Source organism: Nycticebus coucang, chromosome 10, assembly GCF_027406575.1.
Source record: "Nycticebus coucang isolate mNycCou1 chromosome 10, mNycCou1.pri, whole genome shotgun sequence".
Lineage (NCBI taxonomy): Eukaryota > Metazoa > Chordata > Mammalia > Primates > Lorisidae > Nycticebus > Nycticebus coucang.
In genome coordinates, this window is record NC_069789.1 from 83,983,540 (window position 1) to 84,007,185 (window position 23,646).

The 23,646-nt window shown below is 34.7% G+C and overlaps 1 protein-coding gene and 1 non-coding gene across 4 annotated transcripts in view; one reads left to right on the top strand and one right to left on the bottom strand.

The window, feature by feature from the left end:
- RASAL2 (RAS protein activator like 2) overlaps positions 1 to 23,646 on the bottom strand; it is a 445,700-nt gene that overhangs the window by 380,323 nt on the left and 41,731 nt on the right. The window lies entirely within an intron of this gene.
- Positions 2,019 to 2,125, top strand: LOC128597780 (U6 spliceosomal RNA). The gene has a single exon (XR_008383340.1). It is a non-coding gene; the product is annotated as a U6 spliceosomal RNA (small nuclear RNA).

Here is a 23,646-nt window from a genome sequence, read left to right on the forward strand (position 1 = left end):
AGAGTTTCAGAAATCATCTGTGTTTACTAAATATTAAGTCTCTAAGGAGAATGGTCAAAATCTAATATCCTGAAATGCTTAAGGGGATGAAGAATCAATTAAATGAAGCCTTTTTAAACATGAGAAATGTCAGCAAATTATACTATGATTCCCCTGAAATTTTAGAAGCAACTGGCTATTTTTTTATTAATATTCATTTAACTTTGTATTTTTAATTCCTTGTAAACACCTTGTTTGATGTAAATATTTTCAAAGAAAAGAAAAAGCTAATAAATTTTCCCAATAATCATTTTAGGGTTACAAGTAATATTTAAATTATCATGCTTCACCTATAAGACAGAAAATGTACAGAAAACTGATAACATTTTATTCAACCACAAAACTCTAAAAGGCAGGCAAATAAACAAAAAACACTATATAAACTCAAAAACATCAAATCTAGGCACAGGTTTACACACAAACTTCACACATTTTGAAGTATGGATACAATGACCTATTCCAAAAAGAAATTAAAAAATAACAAGATATTTAAAAATGTAAAGGCCATCCATAGTGAGAACACTGGAATTGTATTCATGAGATATGAATTACTATACCAGCTCTTCTTATACCAGCTTTGGTCATATTACTTATCTTCAGAGAAGTCTGGACCTTAATTTCCCTACCTTTGAAATGTAACAAGTAACCTGAAATAAGGACCCTTCCAAATATACCATTTTATGATTACTTCTTCATAAACAATGATACAGCAAGAATCCTCAGCCTGTAGAGACCTCCGTGTAAAGGTTGAAACTGCATCTCTAAGCCAGCTGTGCCTGAAACATCCATTGCTCCAAAGATCACAAAAGTTTCCAGCAAAGAAGGTATCTCTCCCCCAATTCAGACTTTTACAGACCTTACTTCACCTTCTTTTCCCTTCCCCCTGCCCCCCCAAAAAGTTTAGGGAAATGACAATTAATGACACTGTCGGGGGTGGGGGAAGATGAGAGCAGAGAGTGAAGGAGGGAGGGGGTGAGGGCAAGGACAAAAAAAAAGAAAATAGTGACTAATTCTCACATAAGTTGGATTTAATTTTGACCAAAGTACATTATTTGAACAATAATTTTTCATTCAACTTGTTAATATGTTGTTTAGGATATTGCATCCTCATATATAAGTGAAACATGTTTGTAATTCCACTTTATAATAATATATTTTTCCAATTTAAATACAAGGTATATCCAGATAAAGTAGAATGATTTTGAAGTATTTCTTCTTTTTCTATTGTCTATAAGATTTGGCAAGATCTTTTTTTTAAAATTATCTTCTATTTTTATTTATAAATATTAATTGTCTGATTGGGACTTTGGAAAAAAAATAAAAAAGAAGTTAACTGATGACTCCATACTGAACGTCAGAGTCAAAGCATTCTATAATAGACATACTTTTATCTGACAATGTGAATGTTACATTTTTTGCAGCATTATTATTATTGCTCAATATTTCATTGCAGCAATCGTCTGATTTCTTTTCCGAATGTATTTATCTTCGTTTGTTCTGTACGAGGTTTTTGTTTCTAGTCCTTATCTTAAACACTGCTGTTATTAAATTTTAAGCCTTTTTAATTTTGTGAAGACAAAAAGTGGAAACCAAATAAACACATGTATATGTATAGAGAAAAAAAAAGTTTAGGGAAATGCACTATACCTAAAGGTTTAGAGACCACAAAGTACAGCTTTTAAAAATAATGATGTTATGTTGAGGATGGTAATGATAGTGGTGGTAGAAATTTGAGTTACAGACAATTCCACAGAAACATCACACTTTAGAAATAGTCAATATTTTTTATATCACAATAATCAAACTTAGTCTGTAATGTCCACATCAATATAATGGCAATATAATTTTCCCTTTTATGGAAAAAGCAACCAGTAGTTCTTACTTTCGTTTAAAAAAAACCTAACAGTTAAGTCTGATCTGCTGCATTTTCTTATTTGGTCAACAAAACAAGACTTTTAATTTTTAAAAACATCTCCGCAGTGCTTGCTTCGGCAGCACATATACTAAAATTGGAACGATACAGAGAAGATTAGCATGGCCCCTGCGCAAGGATGACACGCAAATTCGTGAAGCGTTCCATATTTTTTACTTGGCAAAAAAAAACAAAACAAAAAACAAACATCTCCACAAATCTATTAAACATGAAAAGTTTGAAAAGCAAGCTTATCTAATGACCTAACAAGGAGGTAATTTACAATTCTAATGTTTCTAAAATGAAAATATTACAAGATGAATCCTTTAAAGCAGAAGCCAACATTAACAGAACTGATGATATTTACAAACTGGGGTTGTGGCAGTTTCTAAATCAGATCCAATAACAGCCATTTCCAGTCTCATTGTCTCATTAGCAAATGAAGGTGAATAATCAATGTCAAACAACAGATAATTTAGTATCAGAGAGATCCTATTCACATATTAAATGTAATTTAAGTGTAAGAGAAAAACAGTATTGATTGATAATTATTTGATCAAATCTGCCCTTCATTTAGAAAGGTGGTGGAAGGAAAGATGATGAAAGACTTGTTTAAGTACAATATAGGACAGCTTTGATTTCATACAAAGAATGAAGCGCATCCTTTTTCAAGTGACTACTGTCTTCCAATTTGGCTCACAGAGAAGACCTGGACTCTCTCTCCCACTAATACTCAAAAAAAATTTGGCAAAAGGTAAATTACATATTAATGCACAGTATGGAAAAAGGCAATGACAGCAAATACTACAAGGCAAATAATAGAAAACATGAGAAGACAAGCAGAAAGAAAGAATATCATGATTGAAAAGGCAACTGGCAAAAATATTGATGTTAAGAAAAAATAAATTAAAACCACAACAAAGTCAGAATTTTTTAATATTGACAATGTGTACAATACAAGAAATAAATAAAAAAACTACCTTATGTTCTACTTAATCAGATTTTGGCATGCTCCTTCAGATAAGAGGTTAAAATTCCTATAAATGAGCAGTCTACATGTATTTCCTTGTATACAACACGTATACAAACACAAAAATCTAAGAATATAAACTCTTCGTATCTTATTATCTGTAAATTAGGGCTCTCTTAGAAGCTTAATTTTCATTATCACTAACACTCAAACTAATGGTTTAAAGACAGCTTATGTCCTAGAATAATCTAACTCGACAAGGCTATTTTTACATTGTTTTGGATCATTCATCTGGCATAATCCCCCATCATGAAATATTTTTAATGACCTATAATTATAGAAAGAGGGACCAGAGGGAAGAAGGGGAGAAAATGAAAAAAAACAAAAAAAATGAAAGCAAGAACTCAGCTGTTACAGTGCTATTTTGTTTCCAGATCAGAGAACGAGAAGAAAGGTGGGAAATTAAAGTAAAACAGAGTTTGCAAAATTCAAGGTAATCTCAAGATTACCTAAATAAACCCACTTATTTACATATTTACATTCAGCTTCAAGTGGCCATGGATAATTCTCCAAATTTCTTTTTCATTTATTTATATTTTTATTATATCATAGCTGTGTACATTAATGCGATCATGGGACACCATATACTGGTTTTATAGACCGTTTGACACATTTTCATCACACTTGTTAACAGAGCCTTCCTGGCATTTTCTTAGTTATTGTGTTAAAACATTTACATTCTACATTTACTAAGTTTCACATATAGCCTTGTAAGATGCACCGCAGGTATAATCCCACCAATCACTCTCCTTCCCCCCACCTCCCCCCTCCCTTTCTCCCTTCCCCCTGTTCTTAGGTTATAACTGGGTTATAGCTTTCATGTGAAAGCCATAAATTAGTTTCATAGTAGGGCTGAGTACATTGGATACTTTTTCTTCCATTCTTGAGATACTTTACTAAGAAGAATGTTCCAGCTCCATCCATATAAACATGAAAGAGGTAAAGTCTCCATCTTTCTTTAAGGCTGCATAATATTCCATAATATTCCATGGTGTACATATACCACAATTTATTAATCCATTCGTGGATCCATGGGCACTTGGGCTTTTTCCATGACTTAGCAATTATGAATTGGGCTGCAATAAACATTCTGCTACAAATATCTTTGTTATAATGTGATTTTTGGTCTTCTGGGTATATGTCTAGTAGAGGAATTATAGGATTGAATAGCAGATCTATTTTTAGATCTCTAAGTTTTCTCCAAACATCTTTCTAAAAGGAATGTATTAATTTGCATTCCCACCAGCAGTGTAGAAGTGTTCCCTTTTCTCCACATCCACGTCAACATCTCTGGTCTTGGGATTTTGTGATATGGGCTCATCTTACTGGAGTTAGATGATATCTCAAAGTACTTTTGATTTGCATTTCTCTGATGATTAAAGATGATGATTAAAGATGATGCTCATTTTGTCATATGTCTGTAGGCCATACGCCTGTCTTCTTCAGAGAAGTTTCTCTTCAAGTCCCTTGCCCAGCCCGCAATGGGATCACTTGTTCTTTTCTTGCTTATACGTTTGAGTTCTCTGTGGATTCTGGTTATTAAACCTTTGTCGGAGACATAACCTGCAAATATCTTCTCCCATTCTGAGGGCTGTCTGCTTGCTTTACTTACTGTGTTCTTGGCTGTGCAGAAGCTTTTTAGTTTGATCAGGTCCCAGTAGTGTATTTTTGAAGCTGCTTCAATTGCCCGGGGGGTCCTCCTCATAAAATACTCGCCCAGACTCAAGGGTTTTCCCTGCACTCTCTTCTAGTATTTTTCTAGTTTCATGTCTTAAGTTTAAATCTTTAATCCAGTGATAGTCTATCTTAGTTAATGGTGAAAGGTGTGGGTCCAGTTTCAGTCTTCTACAGGTTGCCAGCCAGTTCACTCAGCACCATTTGTTAAATAGGGAATCTTTTCCCCACTGAATGTTTTTCATTGGCTTGTCAAAGATCAAATAACGGTAAGTAGCTGGATTCATCTCTTGGTTCTCTGTTCTGTTCCAGACATCTACTTCTCTGTTTTTTTGCCAGTACCATGCTGTTTTGATCACTATCGATTTATAGTATAGTCTGAGGTCTGGTAGCGTGATTCCTCCTGCTTTGTTTTTATTTCTGAGTAATGTCTTGGCTATTCGAGGTTTTTTCTGATTCCATATAAAACGAAGTATTATTTTTTCAAGATCTTTAAAGTATGACAGTGGAGCTTTAATAGTACAATTCTCCAAATTTCTAAACTATAAGCCAGTTAACAGTAAAGAGCAAAATAGATGAGCTACATTAAGTCTATTGATTATGTTTTTAATAAAATCAATGTTTAAATTCACCACCTAAGAGATGGTAACTAAAATAGCTTTCTTTCACACAATTTATGGCATATATGTGAAACTTGCCTGAGGAGTCAAAACTAAAAGCAGTTTACCAAGTTTTACCCTTTTCTGTTACTTCTTTAATCCCTTACTCATTTTTATACAACTTAAAAAAAGTAAGAAAAGAAAATAAATGAACACTTAAGAAATGCCAGTTATTCCAGTATAAGTACTTATGATAAACTTAACTACTCAATTGTTTTTTAGTAAAGCTAGAAATTGAAATCAACATAACTTCAGGGATAAAGTTGTTCAGTAAAGTGAACTTTCTCCTCTTGTACATATTTATACAGCCTAGTTCCATTACTGCAGGCATCTCAGACTACCAGAGAAAGAACATCTTGTCTTGTATAATTCCATTTATTATTATTTGCCAAAAGGAGCCTTCATGCTCATATACAGTATATTAACAGTTTGTTCATCTACCCATTTTACTGCTTATATAAACTAGTGTAAGAGGGTAGAATAAAAGGTAGAAGTGAAGACAATTAAAATATCCAATCCTCTGAATATGAAAGTTCAAAATAATATGATTGTTGTTTACTACAAGAATCTACTTTGATTTAAAGAAAGACTTAATTATAGCTGTAATTTGTGACCTCATAAATTATCCAACTTCTATGGAATAAATGAACCAATCTTAAAACACTTGGAAACAGCCAAATGCTACTGCTAACAGGAAGCTATTATGCTATTCAGTAACTCTGGCATTCATGCCAATCCTTTATATAGACATCTACACCCACAGGTTAGCCTGACATATACCATGCTGAGACCAGGTTGGAGTGGGAAAGGTTACTGCCTTCCATCACAGTGAAAATTAACAGCCTTACAATAGTTGAAGAAATAAAGGTACAGCACAGCATCCTTGTAGCAAACAAAATTTGCTACCAAAAAAGCACAGGCAAAGTCCATTCATAACATTCCCTCCTCATGACCACCTACATGCTAATTCATTACTCAAATACTAAAGACAGCAGCAGGCACACATACTCAGCCAATAAATCACCATTATAAAAGCTGCATAAACATTTCCAGCTCAATCATCTAAGAATAATAGAATGAGACAGAAATTTGTTCTCACAGTATCTCAGCAATAAAACCTCTGACAGCTTTAAAAACATGATTACATGCAAAAATGGCCCCAACTAATATTTTTTGAGCATCTGACGAAATAATATATGTATCTTAAGTTTTCTCTCTTCTTTTTGAACATCAAAAAGCAAAGAATGCAATCTGACTAGCATTGATAAGCACTGCATATGCAGCTATCAAATAAAGCTTTCAAGGCTACGCCCACCTGAATTTGCAAGGGATAATGTCAGCACCCTATTAAGACTCCAGAGCTTGTATAAGGAGTAAAAATAAGAGCAATCATTTCTCCTTGTAGTGAAAAATCAAAGTATGATCTATATTATTTCCCTGAAGTATCTTTTTAAAGACCTCTGAATACAAGTCCTTGGCAATTGTCTATGTTCTTTCCAATAAGAATTTATAAACAAGATCTTGCTAATAGATTATTAAATTTATTGCAAATTTGTAATTATCAACAAATTTTTCAGAATTACCTATCGTATTAGAAACAAAAACTATTATTTCCATCACAGTAGTAGAGAAAGCTACTTTCCTTTCCAATATACACTCTCTCTTTTTATTTGGGGCAGCAATGCACCTGGCTATCTTCCCAGTTTTCCTCGGAGCTAGGTGTGGCCATGTGTCTTAATTCTGGCTAATGAGTAGAAATGTCTGAGACTTTCTGGGAAAGTTGTTTATAGGTAGGCTTAACTGAAGTCTTTGGTCCTCCACCTTCCTCTTTGCTGCTACCCAGAATACAGAATACACAGTTGTCCATAAGGTCACCTTAAGGATGGAAGCCAGGCCCTAGGACAGTAGAAGGAAGCAGACTGGTCCATGATGACCGCTCACCTGTACCTCTCTCCAGCCCTCTTTTATGAAATTTCTGTTTAAGCCACTTTTATTTTTGAGTCTTGCTTTATGTTGTCAAACTAAAAACTAATATACTCACTCTCTTTTGTCAAAATCATAATTTGGACCATAACATAATCCTACTCAGAATTAGGAGGCAAAGGAAAAAGGCTTTCAAACAACTCTGTGTACCAGTCAGCTATTATGGCTGAAAAAAGAGAACACCTAGATAAATATCTATCAAAATTAACTTTAACAGAAATGTTCTCTTTCCTTATTAGAGACTTACTACAAAAAGTGATGGTTTTGGCTAAAAACAAAAAAAATTCATTTCTATAGTTTTCCATTTTCTAGTACATTTTTGAAGGGTTTAATCTCCAAAATGATTCAAATGCCAGTTTGTTTTTTAAATAAACAATGAACTTCTCATATATGTTTCTAAACTTAAGTATCACCAAAAAATGTATTCTCCATTTGTAGAAAACTAATTATTGAAAATATCTTTCCTTTTTATTTGCTATAAAATAATTTTCAATAGAGGATTTTGGTAATTTTCACATGAAAAACAATAGTAAACATGCATTTATTTCCCACCTCAAAATTCAATGGCCCAAAGCTGAAAACATAGTTTTAATGATTCAACTTACTATATTAGGTAATAATAATAAGATACTAGATAATGATAGTTCTAACCCAACTCCTGTTTTGTAAAGATGTTACTACTTTAGCAGACAGCTCTGAAGAGCACTAAATTTTTCTGGTCATCTAGAATATATGAGTATAGTTGCTGTGTATGAATCTATGAGCACATCTCCTAGAATGATTCAGCCTATTTTAGAAAGAGTTTAAAGCACATTTATTCTCAAAGTTTAATAGTGATTATCTCATTCTTTAAACTGATAACCATGAACTGCACTGTTCCAACAGGCACATAATACTGCTATTTGTAATCAATACTTTGCTCATTGGCTATTTAATACATGGATATTTCCTCTTCTATTCCGTTATCCCATTCCCAAAAACAAATGGCGAAACTTTAAACAATCTAAAATTCAATTAAACAGTTCATTCACTAGTTCTCAAACATTTATAGATTCCCTAAATGTGCCAAACACAGTGGTGACACACACTGGTAGACAATAAACAAAAATTCTCCTTTCATAAAGCTTCTAACTTAGGGGAAAGAGGAACAATTAAAAGATATTTTTAAAAATCAATACAGAATTAGAAAAGTTGAGAATGAAAACATAATAATATGATTTTTCTAAAGAGGAAATTGCAAATCAGCAAAATTGCAATATATGGTTGAATTCATTCTACAGACAAGTTTTATTGGCCCACAAAATGTTTTAAAAATAAAGAATAGCTAAAGGGGCAGGAGAAAAATATAAGATTGCTGTCATAGATGCCAAGAGAGGAAAGGCAGTGGTCAACAGGATCTATTTGTGCTGAAAGGCTAAGAAGGAAGAGGAGAGAAAAGTGTCCATTGGGTACAGCAACATGGAGAGTTCAGTGTAACTGTTTTAGAGCATTAGCCAGAGAGAAGTCAATAAATAAGACATTAAACAGCAAGAAGAATAAGGAGTGAAAATAAATTAAAAAAGAAATTCATGGGGGGCAGCACTGGTAGCCTCAAAGGGGTAGGGCGCCAGTCCCATATGCCGGAGGTGGTGGGTTCAAACCGAGCCCTGGCCAAAAAAAAATAAAAAGAAATTATTCACGGTAGTAGGTAATAATAATATACCATCCTATGATACATGTATAAAACCTATGACATAATAGCACCTGTGAAGGGAAACTTCATTTCCTTCATCATGAGTTCAGTGACATGTGTGTTTTGTTTTTGCTTTGGATGCTGACTGCCCCATTTCAGGTTTTCCTTTCTCTTTTGAAAATTTATTTTTAATTACTAATACAGAAATGTATTCTCTTTGTCCAAAAAAAAAAAAAATCAAACAATAAAGAAAAAGCAAAATTATCCTTTAACCACCCCTATTTATTTATTCCAAATCCTCCTGTATTGGTGTGTTAACACTTGCCAATCTGGTACACATCTTTTTCTATACAATTGTATAAACTGTTGTATGTGTAGAATATATTTGTTTAGGTATAATTTGTTTGCATAAATGTTAACACACTCTATGAATTATTACTCAGTTTGCTTTAGCTCCTTAAAATGTCTTGGAAATATTTCCACATAATTACATATAGAATGTATAGAATGGCAAGTTAAAGGTTCTTTTTTTAATCTGCTTTTAAAAAATTCAGCAAAGGCTTCAATAAAAACATCATTCTAAAAAATCTGTCTTCCATGCATTCTCTATATGGGCAATATCACCCCTAAGAGGCAAAAACTGGTTTTCAGGGAATGAAAAAAATCTTAGCTATTAAAATGGTTTATGCCCTTTCAAAGGGCCATAGCAAATTAATTAATATGCATTATAGCTATGATATTAAAACTTCATTGTGGGAGTCTAAAAGGCTTCTTGGGAATTTGCTTTTGAGACAACTGCATTAAGAATTCACAGATTTATAATTATCAAAAATCAGAAGCAAACAAGATGTCCTTCAACAGGTAAATGTATAAAATTGTGGTACATCAAATACAATGGAACATTATTCAGCTATAAAAAGAAATGGTCTGTCAAGCCACAAAATGACATGCAGGAGCTTTACATGCATATAGCTATATCAAAGCAGCCAGTCTGAAAAAGCTATATACTGTATGATTCCAACCATAGGACATTCTGGAAGGGGCTATAGAGATAGTAAACATATCAGTGCTTGACAAAGATTCGGGGGTGGGGGGGCGAGAAGGGACGAAGAGATGGAACACGCATTATTTTTAGGGCAGTGAAGTTTTCCATACTATGATGGCAAATACATAACATCATGCATTTCTCAAAACCCATTGAACTGTACAACCCAAAGTATAAAATCTAATGTAAACTGGGAACTTTAGTTAATAATAACATATCAATATTGGTTTACCAATTGTAACAAATGTACCACACTGATGATGGAAAAAGCTGTGTGTGTGTGTGTTTGTGGGACAGAGGCATATGAGAACTCTGTACTTTCTGTGCACTTTTACTATAAACCTAAACTACTCTAAGAAATAAAGCCTATTTTAAAACTAACCGGGCTCTTTGAAGGGGTCATAAGTTTAAAAAAAAAAAAATGGTTGAGAAGCATTACTGTAGTCTGAAAAGAGAGCTATTTAAATTTTAAATTTTTGATCATTTTATAAGTTTTACAATAATGTAGAACTGGGTTCAAATCCTAATTCTACTTATAAAGTGACAAGTTCTTTAGCCACTTGTAGCATTGTGAAGTGAAGGCATCAATATCAACTTTACACAGGGTGCCTAAAACGACAAATGTTACGTATAGCAGAGTAAATACGTAAAGTGTTCTAGCTTTGACACAAAGGATCTCAGTAAAAAGTTCCCTGATCTTTTATCATGAAACAGCAAAAATATTTCATTACCAGAAAAAGTAACAGGGAATTTAGACAATATAATCACCCCTTTAATTTACTACAAAGGAGATTACCCAGGAAGAGCTACCTTTAAAAATAAAATTTAAAAAACTTATGACAACTGACAATTTTATTGTACTATTCTATGGCACACAATTCATATGGTATAGTATCATGGCAAAAGAAGTAACTTCCCTGCAGTTTCTTCCTCTGTCATAGGTAACGTGGTAAAAACTGAATATTTTGCTATAACTCTGTACCACATTGGGAATCAGAATAAAGAATGGAATAATAATAAAGACTTTTTAAATTTCTGGAATTTCTAAGTCAGAAGCAGTATAGAGGGTGCCAAAAAATGTATACATATTTCAAGGAAGGAAAAAACTATATTAAATTTGCTTTTTTGTTTGTTTGTCTTTTTGTTGCCCTCAGTACAGTGCCGTGGCATCACAGCTCACAGCAACCTCAAACTGTTGGGCTCAAGTGATCCTCTTGCCTAAATTTTTCTATTTTTAGTAGCGCCTGGGTCTTGCTCTTGCTCAGGCTGGTCTCAAACTCCTGCGCTCAAGCAATCCACTCCCCTCAGCCTCCCAGAAATGCTAGGATCAAAGGTGTGCACCACCATGCCTGGCTTTGTATTAAATTAGTAATCCTCAAGTCATGTTTGACTTTTGCAATTACAAGAGGTGCTCAACGTTAACTTGTATTCATCTTTTGTTATTGGTATATATTGAGTATTATAATTTTAATACAGTTTTTTCCGTTCCAAAAATGTGTAAACATTTTTTGGCACCTTCTGTATATGTCAGGAAAGAGACCAATAAAAACATTTACAGCAATAATCAGATAAAAACCAATTATAATATTAATCTAGCAGATTTACTCTGGATCATCTAAATATCTAAATCAGAACAAAAGCTAAATGCTCCAATTTTCACAAAGATGATCCTCACAGAAAAAAAAGTCTTTCTTTCCATTAGAGAGACAGAAAGAAATCTAAAAAAAGTTTGTGCCTCTAGAGATTAACAATCTTCTAAAAAGTCAGGATCCACTAGATATTTTTTTAAAATCCACTCTCTAACAGTAATATCAGAGACACATAACAGCAGAAACTTAAATTTCTTATATTAAATACAGATCATATAGTCTTCTGCTTTTATCATCCTCATTTACCTCTTCTACCCAGTAATCTCTCCTTCATATTTATTATATATCTGTAATACTAAGAAATTTAGCTTTCTTTTTTAAAATGTCCAATGGAAAAAACTTTATGTTCTAAAAGAATATGTAATATATAATCATAAAGTTATAAATAAATCAGCCAACCACTACTATTATACTTCTAATAGATATTAAAAATAGCTAACACTAACATAGCATTTATTAGGTGTCACGTACTGTTCTAAGTATTTTATATACAGGAACTAATTTGATCCTCATAAGAACCCTTTAATGTAGGTACTATCATCAACTTTATTAGGTTACCAGATGCAGTGATCTCACCAAAAAGCATGAATTAAAAACTTCCATATAACTGCATGTCTACTGTCATTTGGCTGACAGTAAGACATAGAAATCACAAACATGCATCCTAATTTTAGAACACTTAGAATGTGAAAAAATTGTTTGTAGCGCAGCATCAAATTAAATAGGGCATTTTCATCCCGTCTTAGAGATTAAAGAAGATATTAATAAGATAGCTTATTTAGCTTTGTCTCCAAAGCTAAATAAGCTATCCAACTTAGTCAAGGTTATATGGCTGATAAATATAATCTTACCATCACTCTCTGTTATGAAAATGGACCAACACAATGATGTCTATGATGCATTACAGAGTGTGTGCATGATAAAATCAATTCTGTTTCGGAATTATTCTGAAAAAGTATTCTGGATAAACTCTTACATTTGAGACATATCCATATGAAGCACAAAAGAATCACCATTATGACAGCAATATACACAAGTATATGTTATCATTTATCTGACAATTTCAGGGAACTTGAGAATTAGCTCATGATTATCAATTTTTATTCTTCCTTTTTTCTTTCAATAAAGGTGGTCAAAATATCATTGGATTTCAAACAGATTTTCTCCCTGAGCAGTCAAATGAAGAAATCAATCACCATTTTCCTATTCCTCCAATAATCTGAATTCTTAACTCAAGTATCTAAAAATATTCAACCTTAATTTTAACTTTATAATTCACATGGAAAAATTTCTTGAAACCATAAGAGAGGAACCACAGATTAACCAGCTTTAGGAGCTATTATGTAAATTATACATAAGAGAAGTAACTTATGGAGTTACTTCCACTTATGGAGTGGAAGTTCACTTAACTTTAATTTTTCAGTGAGAAGTGTGTAAACTGAACCAAGAAGGATATCTAAAGTGTTGGCTATTGTTTCTGACGTTAATCATCAATCCCCTTCAATTAGAGCACAAACAAGATGAATTTTTCCCTCACAAATTGATCTGAATGGTCTGCCACTGCCACCTTCACCTTCAACATTGTCTTGTCCCATCTTAAAATAAATTATTCATTTTAAACTGCTAGGTTCTTTGGGGCATTGTCCTCCTAAACTTTTCATAAAGCACCAATGATTTCACCATTCTTCCACCCAAGCTTCACCATAAATTGGATGTTTGTTCTTGTTCCAATTTTAGCAGAATTCATGTTGCTCTCGTAGGGACTCTTTTCAAATAGATATCTTATCCCCCTTAGTGCCCCAACTAAATCCTATTCAAACATGAGTATAAGTTTATTTTGTTGCAAAAAAATTTTTGAAATACATGTAGTTTTTTTATAATATGTATTTTCCTTGAGCTTTTTTGAAGTATATTAGATTTTATCTTGTGTTCTTACTGTTTATATACATTCTTAACTTTCCCAAATAATAGACAAAATTCTGTAGGGTGGAGTCTTTAACCTATATGTATTCATAATATCTTATATATGGAAGGCACTCATATGAATATATTTTTAAATGGCAATTATTAGAAAAAAAGAAATCAGTTTTCTTTTATAACCTGTATTAGTTTTAAAGTATGCCCACAAATTCTTTAGCATTCCTCTCACTAAAATATGAAGCTTAGTTTTCCTCACCTTGAGGTAAGTAGGCTTAGTAACTCCTTTCTAAGGAAAAGAATAAGAAATGACAATGTGATTTCTAAGATGAGGTCATAAAGGGCTTAGCAGCTTCCTCCTTGCTCTCTCTTAACCTCAGCCACATTCTGAGATTACTCAAACAGCTCTATAGAAAGGTCCATGTGACTAGGACTTAACCTTCCTGAGAACAGCCATAAAGAAATCAAGTCTTACGACAATAGTCACATGAGTGAGTCATTTTCCTACCCCCAAAACAAGCCTTCAGATGACTTCACCACAGCCAACATACAGAGTACAACATTATCAGAATCCCTGAGCCAGAACAATCCTGCTAACTGGCTCTTAAATTTCTGATCCACGAAACTGTGTGAGATGATAGATTTTCATTATTGTTTAACACTGCTACGTTTTAGGGTAGTTTTTATAAAATAAAGAATTAAAGAGCACCTTAATTATTGAATTACTCACACTGTTTCCTAACATCTACTTCAATCTTTTTCCTTTCCCAATACTCATCACACACAATCTTTTTTTTTTTATTATTGTTAAATCATAGCTGTGTACATTAGTGCAATCAAGGGATACAATGTCCTGGTTTCATATACAATCTGAAATATTCTCATCAAACTGTTCAATGTAGCCTTCATGGAATTTGCTTACTTACTGTATGCAGACATTTGTATTCTGCATTTAGAAAGTTGAGCCTGTACCCATTCTAAGATGCACCATAGGTGTAGCCCCACGCATTAACCACCCTCCACCCTAACCTACCCCGCCCGTCCCCTCCCTTGGCCCTTTCCCCATATTCTTCTGCTATAGTTGGGTTATAACCTTCATGTGAAAGCTATAAATTAGCTTCATAGTAGGGCTGAGTACATTGGATACTTTTTCTTCCATTCCTGAGATACTTTGCTAAGAAGAATATATTCCAGCTCCATCCATGTAAACATGAAAGAGGTAAAGTCTCCATCTTTCTTTAAGGCTGCATAATATTCCATGGTATACATGTACTATAATTTGCGAGTCAATTTGTGGGTCAATGGGCACTTGGGCTTCTTCCATGACTTAGCAATTGTGAATTGGGCTGCAATAAACATTCTGATACAGATGTCTTTGTTATATTGTGATTTTTGGTCTTCTGGGTGTAAACCTAGTAAAGGAATTATAGGATTGAATGGCAGGTCTATTTTTAGGTCCCTAAGTACTCTCCAAACTTCCTTCAAGAACGAACATATTAGTGTGCATTCCCACCAGCAGTGTATAAGTGTGCCCTTTTCTCCACATCCACGCCAACATCTCTGGTTTTGGGATTTTGTGATATGAGCTAATCTTACTGGGGTTAGGTGATATCTCAAAGTAGTTTTGATTTGCATTTCTCTAATGATTAAGGATGATGAGCTTTTTTCATGTGTTTGTAAGATCGTGCGTATGTCTTCTTTAGAGAAGTTTCTCTTCAAGTCCCTTGCACACCCTGAGATGGGATCACTTGTTTTTTTCTTGCTAATACCTTTGAGTTCTCTGTGGATTCTGGTTATTAAACCTTTATCAGAGGTATAACCTGCAAATATTTTTTCCCATTCTGAGGGCTGTCTGCTTGCTTTACTTACTATGTTCTTGGCTGTGCAGAAGATTTTTAGTTTGATCAGGTCCCAGTAATGTATTTTTGATACTGCTTAAATTGCCTGGGGAGTCCTCTTCATAAAATATTCACCCAGGCTGATTCTTTCAAGAGTTTTCCCTACACTTTCTTCAATTATTTTTACAGTTTCGTGTCTTAAGTTTAAATCTTTAATCCAGTGAGAGTCTATCTTAGTTAATGGTGAAATGTGTGGGTCCACTTTCAGCCTTTTACAGATGGCCAGCCAGTTCACCCAGCACCATTTGTTAAATAGGGAATCTTTTTCCCACTGAATGTTTTTCATTGGCTTGTCAAAGATCAAACAACAGTAAGTAGCTGGATTCATCTCTTGGTTCTCTGTTCTGTTCCAGACATCTACTTCTCTGTTTTTGTGCCAGTACCAAGCTGTTTTGATCATGATCGATTTATAGTACAGTCTCAGTTCTGGTAGCGTGATTCCTCCTGCTGTGTTTTTATTGCTGAGTAATGTTTCGGCTATTTGAGTTTTTTTTCTGATTCCATATAAAACGAAGTATTTTTTCAAGATCTTTAAAATATGACAATGAAGCTTTAATAGGAATTGCATTAAAATTATATATTGCTTTGGGTAGTACAGACATTTTAACAATGTTGATTCTTCCCAGTCATGAGCATGGTATGTTTTACCATTTGTTAATGTTTTCAGCTATTTCTTTTCTTAAAGTTTCATAGTTCTCTTTGTAGAGATCTTTCATGTCCTTTGTTAGGTATACTCCCAAATATTTTATCTTCTTTGGCACTACTGTGAAAGGAATAGAGTCCTTGACACTTTTTTTCAGATTGGTTATTGTTGGTATATATAAAGGCTGTAGATTTATGGGTGTTGATTTTGTAGCCTGAGACACTGCTGTATTCCTTGATCACTTCTAAAAGTTTTGTAGTAGAATCCCTACTGTTTTCCAGATGTACGATCATATCATCTGCGAAGAGTGAAATTGATCTATTCTGACTCTATGTGGATACCCTTGATCACCTTTTCTTCCCTAATTGCAATGGCTAAAATTCCACTACAATGTTAAAGAGCAATGGAGACAATGGGCAACCTTGCCTGGTTCCTGATCTAAGTGGAAATGATTTCAATTTAACACCATTCAGTACAATATTGGCTGTGGGTTTGCTGTAAATAGGCTCTATTAGTTTAAGAAATGTCCCTTCTATACCAATTTTCTTAAGTGTTCTGATCATGAAAGGATGCTGGATATTATCAAAAGCTTTTTCTGCATCAATTGAAAGAAGAATATGGTCCTTATTTTTTAGTTTGTTTATGTGCTAAATTACATTTATAGATTTACGTATATTGAACCAGCCTTGAGACCCTGGGATAAATCCCACATGGTTGTGGTGTATAATTTTTTTGATGTGTTGTTGGATTCTGTTCGCTAGAATCTTATTGAATATTTTTGCATCAATATTCATTAGTGATATTGGTCTACAATATTAATTTCTCGTTGGGCCTTTCCCTGGTTTGGGGATCAAGGTGATGTTTGCTTTGTAGAATGTGTTAGGTAATATTCCTTCTTTTTCTATATTTTGGAAAAGGTTTAGAAATATAGGTACTAGTTCTTCTTTAAAGGTTTGGTAGAATTCTGGCATAAAGCCATCTGGTCCTGGGCTTTTCTTTTTAGGGAGATTTTGTATAGTTGATGCCATTTCAGAACTTGATATAGGCCTGTTCAACATTTCCACTTGATTCTGGCTAAGTCTTGGTAGGTGGCGTACTTCCAGGTATTGGTCGATTTCTTTCAGATTTTCATATTTCTGAGAGTAGAGTTTCTTGTAGTATTCCTTAAGGATGTTTTCAATTTCTGAGGGGTCTGTTGTTATTTCATCCTTACCATTTCTGATTGATGAAATTACAGATTTTACTCTTTTTTTCCTGGTTAGGTTGGCCAAAGGTTTATCTATTTTATTGATCTTTTCAAAAAACCAACTTTTGGATTTATTGATCTGTTGTATAATTCTTTTGTTTTCAATTTCATTTAATTCTGCTCTGATTTTGGTTATTTCTTTTCTTCTACTGGGTTTGGGGTTGGAATGTTCTTCCTTCTCCATTTGCTTGAGATGTCCCATTAAATTATTAACTTCCTCTCTTTCTGTTTTCCTGAGGAAGGCTTGCAGTGCTATAAATTTCCCTCTTAAGACTGCCTTTGCAGTATCCAGAGGTTCTGATAATTTGTGTCTTCATTGTTGTTTTGTTCCAAAAATTTGGTGATTTCCTTCTTAATCTCATCTATAACCCATCTATCCTTCAGCATAAGGTTGTTTAGCTTCCATGTTTTTGTATGGGTATGCAGATTCCTGTTGTTATTGAGTTCAACTTTTGTTCCATGATGGTCTGAGAAGATGCAAGGAATAATTTCTATTTTTTTAAATTTGCTGACGTTAAATTTGTGGCCTAGGATGTGGTCAATTTTGGAGTATGTTCCGTGGGCTGATGAGAAGAATGTGTATTCAGTTTTGTTGGGATGAAATGTTCTGTAGATGTCTGTTAAGTCCAGATGTTGAATGGTTAACTTTAAATCTAAAATTTCTTTGCTTAGCTTCTTTTTGGAGGATCTATCCAGCACTGCTAAAGGGGTATTGAAATCTCCAACTACTATGAAACTGGAGGAAATCAAGTTGCTCATGTCTGTTAGAGTTTCTCTTATAAATTTAGGTGAGTTCTGGTTGGGTGCATAAATATTAATAATTGAAATCTCATCGTATTGAATATTACCTTTAACAAATATGAAGTATCCATCCTTATCCTTCCTTATTTCGGTTGGTTTAAAGCCTACTACGTCGGCGAATAGGATTGCAACGCCTGCTTTTTTCTGCTTTCCCATTGCCTGGAGTATAGATGATCATCCCTTCACCTTGAGTCTATATTTGTCTTTTAATGTAAGATGTGATTCTTGTATGCAGCAGATATCTGGCTTGAGTTTTTGTATCCAGTCAGCCAACCTGTGCCTCTTTAGAGAACAATTTAAACCATTCACATTAATTGAGAATACTGATAAGCCTTTCGAGAATCCAGTGGACATTTTTAATCCTTTTGTGACTGTGAAAGTTGGAATTTGATCAAAATTTTCTGGGTGGGTTTACTCTTGCAGTGGAGGATGACGCTGGTCTTATGGAGGATAGGTCTGAGAATATCCTGGAGAGCTGGTTTAGTTATGGCAAATTTCTTCAACATGTGAATGTAATTGAAGTATTTAATTTCTCCATCATACCGTCATAAATGAAACTCAGTTTAGCTGGGTACAGGATCCTGAGTTGAGAGTTATTTTGTTTTAGGAGATTAAAAGTCGATGACCATCCTCTTCTAGCTTGAAAGGTTTCAGCAGAGAGATCTGCAGTTATTCTAATATTCTTGCCCTTGTATGTGATGGTTTTCTTTCGTCTGGCAGCTTTCAGAATTTTCTCCTTCATTTAACTTCAGTAAAATTGATTATGATGTGTCTGGGGGGTGTCTTATTTGGGTTGAGTCGTGCTGGAGTTTTGAAACTGTCTGCTATCTGAATTTCAGGATCTCTTGGCATGTCTGGAAAGTTCTCTGTCATAATCTCATGGAGAAGAGACTCTGTGCCTTGTGAAGCCACTTTGTCGCTTTTGGGGATCCCTATAAGACGACTATTGGTTTTCTTCGAATTATCCCAGAGCTCTCTGAGAGAGTGATCTGTTTTTGCCCTCCATCTCTTCCTCTTTGAGAGTTTGGGAGCGTGAGAAAGCTTTGTCTTCAATGTCAGAAATCTTTCTTCTGCTTGCTCCATTCTGTTACTGAGGGATTCTATTTTGTTTCTCAGACCTTTGAGGGCTGCAACTTCTTGTCTCAGTGTATCAAAATCTTTGTTCATTTGGTCTTTAAATTCGTTAAATTCTTGAGATATCTTTTGGGTTACTACTTGGAATTCTAATTCTATCTTATTTGCTATCCAGATTCTGAATTCGATTTCTGACATCTCAGCTATTTGTTTGTCCATAGGATCTTGTGCTGTGTCTGCCCCATTGATCCTTGGGGAGTTGATCTACTCTGATTATTCATATTGCCAGAGTTTTTCTGTTGATTTCGCCTTATGATTGCTTTTCACAGTTGCCTCTGGCGGTCCTCAGACTTGGGGAGGTGTCTTTCCAAGATTAGACCCCCGCGGGATCACTCTATTGTTTCTGGATCTTTGTAGGGAGTGACCCTGTGTAGTTCCTCTGGGGCTGCCCCAGCCAGGGAGTTCTGGTTGTGGAATCATCTCCGGAGTGTGACACACCCAAATCCAGCAACATGGCAGGGGGTGGTGCACACGGTTCTAGGAGTGCCTGGTGCCCATTGACTTTGGCACAGAAAGCCCAAGGCTCCAGCAGTCTCTGGCCAGGAGAAGAGCTCTGCGCAGAGGCAGGGAGGTCACGCAGCTACCAGAGTCCCTGGCCAGACGAGTGGGCTGGTGTGGAGGCAGGGAGAATACAGGAGGGAGGATGCAGGGTTGCGCGGCTCCCGCAGTTCCTGGTCAGGGCGTGCGGAGGCCCGGTGGGCACAGATCGCAGCACAGCTCTTACTAAGGTCCGGACGGGCGCTGATCACAGTCATGGCGACGTTCTCAGGGAGTTCTGGGTGGGACAATACTCATCAAAATCTTGAGGAGCAAGGCAGCTATTTATTTAGAAAAAAATCCCCCAAATGATCCTGTCACACTCCTCCCTGATTTGACAGTCACTGATAAAGAACATTAATTAGCTAAAAAGAAGTAAATATCCTTTAAATGTTGAGTATGGTAAGAAAGTCTTTTTAAACATGAGAGGGACTGCCCTTACTCTATCTTTCACATTTGTCCTGTGAAAAGCTTTTCACTGTAAACAGAGCAAGTGTTCTATCTAGAACTTTTATGGGAACTCTAATTTTTTTTTTTTTTTTTTTTTGGAGACAGAGTCTCACTTTGTCACCCTCAGTAGAATACCATGGTGTCATAGCTCACGGCAACTCAAACTCTTAGGCTCAAGCAATTCTCTTGCCTCAGCCTCCTGAGTAGCTGGGACTAAAGGCAACAGACAAAACGCCTGGCTATTTTTAGAGTTGGGGTCTTGCTCTTGCTCAGTCTGGTCTTGAACCTGTGAGCTCAGGCAATCCACCCACCTCCTCCCATAGTGCTAGGATTACAAGTGTGAGCAACCATAAACGGCTGGAGAAAACTAATCTTTAAAGTGCAAGGATCCATTACAGTTCAGTACTATAGTAGAAGCAATGCCCTGGGGAGATAAGTGATGAATTAATGAATTACCTATTTAAAGTGGAAGAGAAATCCCTTGGGGATTTAATTTGGAGATAGAATTTGAACAGCAAGATTGTGTGTGTGTCTCTGTGTGTTTAGAGGATATGTTGTATAACGTTTTGTTTGTATGTCCTTTTTTTGTTTGTTTCTACTCACCTTTTCCAATTCAGAAATAAAAATGGTACTTATAGAAGAGTTTGATAGCAGCAGGGAAGAGAAATCCATGAATTAAGATTAAGTACAGTCTGGTGGCTGTTATAGCTGAGTGCTTTGCTGTCATCCTTCTACTACATCTATTTCTCCCTCTCCTTACTTCCATCCAACCTCTTAGTAAACTTGCCTGAGGAATTAACTTCACTCTTACATGTTTTGCTGTTTCTTTTCTTCCCTTTTTTTTTTTTGTCTGCATATTATCATGGCATAGAATAAGAAGCATGTTATGTGCCTACATGATCACTTTGATGACACTGTATCAGCCACAAGTAAACCTGGCAACTCTATAAATAGCAGGACAGACTTGAATGTGGTACGTGTGTAAGGAGGTTATTTCCATTTCTTAATGTTAAGGTCTACTAGAAAACATAGAGCTCCCTACTTTTTTAAAAAATTAATATTTTGTTTTGGGGGGTTATTTGGTGGGAGAGGGAAGTTGCACTTAATCCTTTTCTAGAAAAAAATCTTATATCATACCCTATGTAATATCTTAGAATATTAACACCTTGCATGTGTAGAGGTAAATTACCTGGTAATTCATGTTATCGTCATTCATGAGATTCATCACTTTTAGATTAGAAACTAAACTAAAAGCTTGTTTACATAATCTTCAAGCCTACATTAGATCGGGAAGAAATAAGATGGATAAAAATAGGTATGTGACACTGACGCTAATTTTTTTTTAAAAGGGCCTGACAATGAGGAAAAGAAACAAAAATTACAAAATGCAGCTGTAAAGACTCAAAACAGAATAGCCAAATCAGAATTTTAGTAGAGGGATAAACAGTCTCACCACATCAAAAACCACTTAAGACATTCAAGTAGCACGTAATTATTGATTTTTATAACAATGTCAAGGTAATGCAGTATGTTTAAGACTTCAGGCTCTATGGTTGGATGGCCTAGAATTCACAGTACCATTCTGCCACTCACAATTCATACGACCTCAAGAAAATAAACATCACTTAACTTTCCTGGGAACAAGTCACCTACTTCTCAGCCTAAATATACTAACTCTAACTTACAAATGATAAGGAAATAAGACAATTTATATAAAATGTTTAGCTTAGTGTCAGGTTTCTGGAAAAAACATCACCATCACTACCCCATAAGAGTTACTAAAAGAATATTAAATTAAGTTTGGTGTATACTTTCCAAGAGGGAAGAAAACAAACTTAAATTTACGTTCATTTCCATCTAAGAGGCTTACAATTAAAGGTGTCTTAGTACTTAATGAGTTAGTTTCTAATTATTTGGAATTTAATTATATGACTTCATCTCATAACCTAACAATACCAAATTATAAATGTTAACTTTTCAAGTAGAATGAAGGAAAGAATATATGATAGGAAAAACAAAGTCAGAAGATCAAGATTAATATTTTATTATATCTTCCCAAGGTAAAGAAAAAAATTATTCATCTTGAGGTTTGTTTATTCCCTTTTCCCCCTAAAGTTAATATCTAAAGACTGGTACCAAACCAAATATATGGATGTGATATATATGGCTTCTTTACATTTTCCATGTAAGAAACTATTCAAGTTAATATAGAATTGTAGTCAAGATAGCATTCAAGAACTGACTTGTACAAAATATATAAGAAGTGAAAGAATAAATTCTTTCTCCCCCAGAGGTGATATAACTGAGGTCACATTAAGATTTCCTAGGTGAAAAAAGTGCTTTTTTCTTTTTTAATTTCAGGTCAATGTGAGGGGTAATAAACAACCAGGTCACAATATTTGAATTTGTTGTTGTGTCCCACACTTCAAATGTCAACTGTCAAAACAAATAGGGTGACCCAGGGGAGTGTTTCAGAGCAATTTACCATAAAACAGTAAAGAAACTTAATGTAGCATTTTTCCTTTATCCTTTATCCTCCAAAAGCCCAAAGTCATATAACCTGCCAAATGTCAATCATAAATTACACCTCCTTCTATTGAAATTTGGGTAGAATTCAATGACCCAGAATGAAAGAGAAATAAATATATGAGGATTGACGTTTGAAAAAAACAAGTTTAATATGAGCCATAGTTTTAAGTGTGCTTATAACACTATTTGTTTTACAAATTGCCCTGTAGAATTTGGATATAACATAGAAAAGACTGGTTCCTATATTTGAAATGAGGATTTTACTTTTGCTACAATTATGCAAATGCCAGTGTACTATAAAAAAGGAAAAACTATAATACTAACACTTATGTTAATTCTAAAATATAAATCTTGCTAGTAAGCCCCAGAGTTTTAATTATTCTAATTTACTGTGCTGGGATCAAAAAGAAAAAAAATACATTTCAATGTGCACACATGTATTAAACATTCACAAATAGTCTTACATTCATGGTAAATTATTTTCCAACAAAAATGCCAAGACCGGGGCAGCACCTGTGGCTCAAAGGAGTAGGGCGCTGGCCCCATATGCCAGAGGTGGCGGGTTCAAACCCAGCCCCAGCCAAAACTGCAAAAAAAAAAAAATGCCAAGACCATTCAATGAGGAAATGACAGTCTTTTTAACAAGGATGCCAGGACAAGCCAGGAGGTGGTGGCAGAAATCTGAGCACTATGGAAGGCCAAGGCAGGAGGACCATTTTAGGCCAGGAATTTGAGACCAGCCTAAACAAGAGACCCTGTCTCTACATAAAATAGAAAAATTAGCCAGGTATAGTGGTGTGTGCCTATAGCCCCAGCTACTCAGGAGGC